We start from the raw sequence: 6,994 nt of genomic DNA, 5'->3' as shown, positions 1-6,994 counted from the left end.
CTACAGATGGCTAACAGACAAATATGTTCAAGATCACTAATCATCAGACAAATACAAATTAAAACCATGATGAGATACCATCGCACACCTGTCAAAATGGCTATCATCAATAGATCAAAAAACAGGTATTGGAGAAAAGGGAACCCTCATACACTGTTGATGGGATTACAAAATGGTAAGCCACTATGGAAAACAGTCTGGAGGTTCCTCAAAAAATTAATGGATCTATCTTTTTACCCAGCAATTGCACTTCTAGGTTTTTATCCAAAGAAAACCAAAACAATAATTCATAAAGATCTATGCACTCCAATATTCACGGCAGCACAATTTCCAATAGCCAAGATATGGAAGCAACCTAAATGCCCATCGACAGATGATTAGATAAAGAAATTATGGTTCATATATACTTTGGAATATTACTCAGTCATTAAATAAAATGAAATCCTACCATTTACAATGACATAGATGGACCTAGAGGTTATTATGCTGAGTGAAATAAGTCAGGCAGAGAAAGATAAACACCATATGATTTCACTTATATGCATTTTCCCAGGAACAAAAAGAATAAACTAATCAAAAACAAACTCACAATTATAGTGGACAATGGTGACAGAGACAGAGGAGAGGTGGGTTGGGGGGCTGGGAGAATAGGGTGAAGGGTTAAAGAAGTACAAATTAGTAGTTGATAGGTAATCATGGAGATGGGGAGCATGGCTTAGCTAATGCAGTTAGCATTAATGTAATGGCTAAGTGGAGCTAGTTGGAGAGCCAAGGGAGGGAGGGAGCAATTGGGGAATCATTTTATGAACATTATAGATGTCTAACCAATGTACTGAATACTTGAAATCAATTTAAATAAATATTTTTTGATTAAAAAATAGATAAAATATTTGAAATCATATCTCTTATAAGGATTTAATTTGCAGGATACGTAAAGATCTCTTACAACTCAATGACAAAAAGAAATAAAATTAAATGAGCAAAAGACTTCAATAGAGATTTTATTAAACATATAGAAATGATCATTAAGCACACAAAAGATGCTCAACATCATTAAAACTACAGTAATATATCACATCACACAAACTTGTATGGTGATAATTAAAAAAAGAAGATAACAAGTGTTAGCAACACTGTGGAGAAACTGGAAATTTCATTCATTCCTGGTAAGAATGAAAAATGCTGCAGCCACTTTAGAAAAGTTTTGTGCTTCCTTAAAATGTTAAGCATGGAGTTAAAATATAACCCAGCATTTTCCCTCCTAGATATACACCCCAAAATAATTGAAAACAAGTATTCCAACATATCCTTATACAGAAATGCTCATAGCAGCACTATCCACAATAGCCAAAAGGTGGAAACAACCTAACTGTTCATCACCTAATCAATGAATAAACAAACGTAATATATCTATAAGACGAATATTATTCATCCATACAAAGTATTGAAGTACTGATATATTTGTGATGATTAATTTTCTTTGTCAACTTGACTGGATCATGGAGTGTCCAAATATTTGGTTAAACACTATTTCTGGGTGCGTCTCTGAAGGTGTTTCCAAATGAGATTAGCATCTGTATCAGTAGACTGAGTAAAGCAGATTTCTCTCCCCAATGTGAATGGGCATCATCCAATCTATTGAGGGCCTGAATAGAACTGAAAAATGGAGGAAGGGAGAATTTGCTTTTCTCAGCCTGACTATTTGAGTTGGGACATCAGTCTTCTCCTGCACTTGGACTGGGACTTACACCATACGTTTCCGTGGTTTTCAGGCCTTTAGACTTAGACTGAATTATACCACCAGCTTTCCTGTGTCTCCATTGGAGACAGACAATCATGAGACTTCTCTGTAGGGAGCTAAAGCTCCCAAAATTCAAAAGAGCGCATGGATTATCTCGGGAGGCCTGCTTGCATAAAAAAGGGAAAAGGCTGGTTCTGTGGAATTCGAGGAAGAAGAAGATTAAGTATAGACAAAGGGAGTGTCAAAGGGAGTGTCAAAAGGGAGTGTCAAAGGAAGTGTCGATTGTACCTCGATCTTCAGGATGTTACTTTAATTATGTTATCTTAGGATACACAAAGGAACAGATTATGTATAAAAAGGAGCATAAGAAATAAACTAGGAGAGACGGTTGTGAGATCTGTTCTCCCTCCTGCACCCTGTCTGTCTTCTCTTTTTTCTCAGTCCCCGCTCCCCCATTCAGGTACCTGGTTTGACTTGGTCAGCTGGTTTCCGACACTTCTCAGCCTCTATAATTGCTTAAGCCAGTTCCTCATAATCTCTAGATAGATAGATATAGATAGATAGATAGATAGATAGATAGACAGACAGACAGACAGACAGACAGATATAGATAGGTAGAAAGACAGAAATGAAAAAGAAAGAAAGAGGAAGAAAAGGAGGGAAGGAGAAAGGGCGGGAGAGAGGAAGGAGATAGAGATGGAGACAGAGACAGAGATAGAGATAGAGATGATAGAGATAAAGATAGAGATAGATAAAGATAGAGATAGAGCTAGATAGAGATAATTGGTTCTGTTTCTCTGGAGAAGCCTGACTAACACAGCACGATATAATATAAATGAATCTAGAAAACTTGCTATGTGGAAAAGCCAGACACAAAAGTCATATTATATAACTCAATTTATATGAAATATCTAGAATAGGTAAATTGATAGAGATATAAAGCAGAATAGTGGTTGTCAGAAGCTCCGAAAGAGGGAAATGGGGAGAGATTGTTTAATGGGTATGGGGTTTCCTTTTGGGGTGACAAAAATGCTTTGGAATGAGATAGAGGTAATGATTGCACAATATTGTAAATGTACCAAATGTCATTGAACTGTTTACTTTAAAATAGTTATCTTTTACTTTTCCATGCTACCCAGAGAGGAGCCCATATGGTATTGTTCTTGGTTCCCACATAACTTAAAGAGAAAACTCACAATGTCCAGAGCCCCTGATGTCCTGCAAATGAAGGAGGAGAATGTTCTCAAATACCTTGCAGGAACCCAGTTAGGTGGCACCGACCTTGACTTCCAAGTGAAACAGCACATCTACAAAAGGAAAAGTGATGGCATCGATATCATAAATTTGAAGAGAGCCTGGGAGAAGCTTCTGCTAGCAGCTTGTGCCATTGTTGCCATTGAAAACTCTGCTGATGACAGTGTCACATCATCCAGGAATACTAGCCAGTGAGCTGTGCCGAAGTTTGCTGCTGCCACTGGAGCCATTTGCTGGCCGCTTCACTCCTGGGACCTTCACTTACCAGATCCAGGCAGCCTTCCGGGAGCCCAGCTTCTGGTGGTTACTGATCCCAGGGCCAACCACCAGCCTCTCACAGAGGTGTCTTATGTTAACCTACCTAGCATCGCTCTGTGTAACAGACTCTCCTCTGCACTATGTGGACATTGCCATCCTTTGCAACAACAAGAGTCTGATATGGTGGATGCTGGCCGGGGAAATCCTGCACATGCGTGGCACCATCTCCCATGAACACCCATGGGAGGTCATGCCTGATCTCTACTTCAACAGAGATCCTGAAGAGATTGAAAAGGAAGAGCAGACCACTGCTGAAAAGGCTGTGACCAAGGAGGAATTTCAGGGTGAATGGACTGCTCCAGCTCCTGAGTTCACTGCTGCTCAACCTGAAGTCGCAGGCTGGTCTGAAGGCATGCAGGTACCCTCCGTGCCTATTCAGCAGTTTCCTACTAAAGACTGGAGCGCTCAGCCTGCCATCAAATATTGGTCTGCAGCACCACTGCTCAGGTCACTGAATGGGTAGGAGCAACCACTGAGTGGTCTTAAGCTGTTTTTCCACAAAATTAAACAAAATGGAAGTGATGTTGACAGAAAATAAAGTTTCTAAAAGTTAAAAAAATAAAATGGCTATCTTTATGCCATATGAATATTCAATAAAAATAATTCTTAAAAATGGAAAGATATTCCATGTTCTTGGAATGGAAGAATCAACATAGTGGAAATAACCTTATCACATAAAGCATTATACATATTTAATGCAATCCTCATCAAAATCTCATTGGAATTTTTTAAAGAAATAGAACTAAAAATCATCAGATGTGTATGGAAGCACAAAAGACCCAGAATCACCAAAGCCTTCCTGAGAATAAAGAACAAGACTAGAGGCATCACTCTGCTCGACTTTAAATTATACTACAAAGCAACAGTAATAAAAATAGCATGGTATTGGAAGCAAAACAGTCACACGGAGCAGCAATATTCACAGTAAACAAGATATGGAAACAACCTAAACAGATGAACGGATAAAAAAATGTGGCATATACACACAATGGAATATTATTCAGCCTTAAAAAAAGGAAGAAAATTTTTTCATATGTAACAACATAGATGAACCTGGAAGACATTATGCTAAGTAAGTTACAGAAGGACAAATAAGGCATAACTCCACTTATGTGAGATATCTGAAATAGTAAAACTCATAAAAGCAGATAATAGATTGATGGTTTCTAGGTGTTTAGGCTGGGAAGAAATGAGCAATTGTTCAAAGAATATAAAGTTTCATTTATGAAATACGAATAAGTTCCAGAGGTCTTGTGTTCAATATAGTCCATATAGTTAACAATACTGTATTTTACACTTAAAATTTTATTAAGAAGGCAAATCTTATATTAAATGTTCATACCACAACTTAAAAATACAAACAACCTAGCAGGGTTTATTCCAGAAATGCAAGACTGATTCATCATTTAAAATTCAGTTTATCCTATTATTTCATAACCTATCATATTAACAAACTAAAGAAGAAATACTATACTATCATATTAATGAATACAAAAAACTTTGATAAAATGTAACATTTCATGATTAATAAAACCTCTCGGAAAAACTTATAAAGGATCTATAAAAGCAAAGAAAACCTATATTGAAAATTATACTTAATAGTGAAAGGTTGAATGCTTTTTCTTTAAGGTTGAGAAAAAAGCAAGATGCCTACTCTCCAACTACCCCATTTATTATTATAATGGAATTTCTTGTAAAAAAAAAAAGTAAAAGCCAATTAGAAAGGAAGAAATATTTTTTATTTACAGTATCTGCAAAAAAACTATCAAATGCTAATGAAAATTATCAAAACAAAAATAAGCCTAAATAAACAAGGAGACATTCCATAATCATATATTGGAAGACAACATAGTTTCAATAACAATTCTTCCCAGATTGATATATACATTTAATGAAATTTTGATCAAATAGAGTCCTATTATAGATGATTGGCTAAAGAAGCTGTGGTACATATATACAAGGGAATATTACTCAGCCATAAGAAGAGATGAAATACTGCCATTTGCGACAACTTGTATGGACCTCAAGATAATCATACTAAGCGAAATAAGCCAGACAGAAAAATTTGAAAACCACATATCACTTATATGTGGGATATAAACCTAAAAGCAACAAATGAACAGGACAAACAGAGACTCATGGACATGGACAATAGACTAGTGGTTACTAGAGAGGAGCGGGGAGGGGGAGGTAGATGAGGTTAAAGGGTTGAAATATGTTGGTGACATTAAAGAATTAAAAATAGGGGAGGAAAAAATGATGTAGATGATAGAGGCTCTGTTCATCTTTCTGGAGACTATATTAAAGTTTTGACAGAAACAAGGAGCAGCAGCAAGGAAAAATCACCTGGGATCTAGAGGAATAAGCCATACAATTAGGGAGAAATCGAAGAAATCGTCCTGTAATGGAGAAGATAGGAGGGGGCAAGGACACGAGTCTGCCCTGTTCTCAAGCAACTGAGTGAGACAGAGGCTGCGGCAGCAGCAGATGCCTTTTAAAGAGGCCGCATCCGCGAGCAAGTTTCATGGTGACAGACCTGCTCGCGCTGAGGACCAGTGCTGATTTGGCTGCGCGCAGTGGACACCAGGGACTTAGAGGGAGACGTTGTCAGAGTGAAGGCTGAGGCGAGACTCATTCTGTACAGAAGTGTCAGCAATATCCATAGTTCCCTGTTGAGCCCTCCCCAACTCCTAGCGCACTGGACACAGTGCTGCCATAGCCGTGACTTCATCAAACTGGATAACAGAGAACGCTCCGCCCAGAGGATTTCCTGAAACTCCGCCTCCTCCAACTTGCTGCCCCATCCAAGCCACATCTAGTTGTGTCCTCGACGAGTCCAGTGCTCCTTGTTGAGCAGTGCCTAGACGCACACTGGTGGCAGCTGGCCTCGGTTTCTGGTGTGCCCTTTTGAGGTGACTATCAGCATAACATCTGTGGATTGCTTGCTGAATCTTAACAGGTGGCCCCGGAGGTGTAGAGGCTTGGGCTAAATTTGGCCTGCAGCTGAACCCCTCTCAGGACTGTACTACTAGACACCTACTTCACAAAACCACAATAATAAGACGGGGAGACTTAGGAGTTTCGCTTAGTACATAGAAACAGACATAGAAAGGCAGCCAAAATGAGAAGACAAAGAAGCAGAAACCATGAGAGAACAGAACAGAGATCCAGATATAATGGAGTCAAGTAATCTAACAGATACATACTTCACAATACTGGTTATAAAGATGCTCTATGAAGTTAGGGGAAGTGTAGATGAATTCTGTGAGAACTTCAACAAAGAGATAAAGAACATAAAAATGGAAATGGAAATTATAAAAGGGAACCAGTCTGAAATGAAGAACACGTTATCTGAGATGAGAAGTATATTAAATGGAATAAACAAAGGAATAAACAAAGTGAATAAAGAAAAGGATCAAATGCCCTATTTAGTGGATGGGAAAGCCAAGGACACACAATCAAAATGGCAAGAGATGAAATGCCAAGACTATAAAAATAAGTTTAGGATTATATGAGACAGTATAAAGGGTCCAAATATCTGTCTGATCGGCATAACTGAAGAAAATCAATATGTTGAACAGCTGGAAAAAGATGGAAAACTTCCTTAACCTGGTGAAGGAAATGGACATAAAACCCCAGGAAGCTCAGAGAATTCCTAAAATCGGAGATCTAAAGAGGCCC

General features: G+C 38.2%; 1 pseudogene; it reads left to right on the top strand.

Annotated features, from left to right (window-relative positions):
• Positions 1-2,938: 2,938 nt before the first annotated feature.
• Positions 2,939-3,799, top strand: LOC102883102 (annotated as a pseudogene).
• The last annotated feature ends 3,195 nt before the right edge of the window (positions 3,800-6,994 follow it).

The sequence above is a fragment of the Pteropus alecto genome, unplaced genomic scaffold (assembly GCF_000325575.1).
Source record: "Pteropus alecto unplaced genomic scaffold, ASM32557v1 scaffold139, whole genome shotgun sequence".
NCBI classification, from domain to species: domain Eukaryota; kingdom Metazoa; phylum Chordata; class Mammalia; order Chiroptera; family Pteropodidae; genus Pteropus; species Pteropus alecto.
Note: the sequence above shows the minus strand (reverse complement) of the source record. Positions and strands in the feature narration are given on the sequence as shown.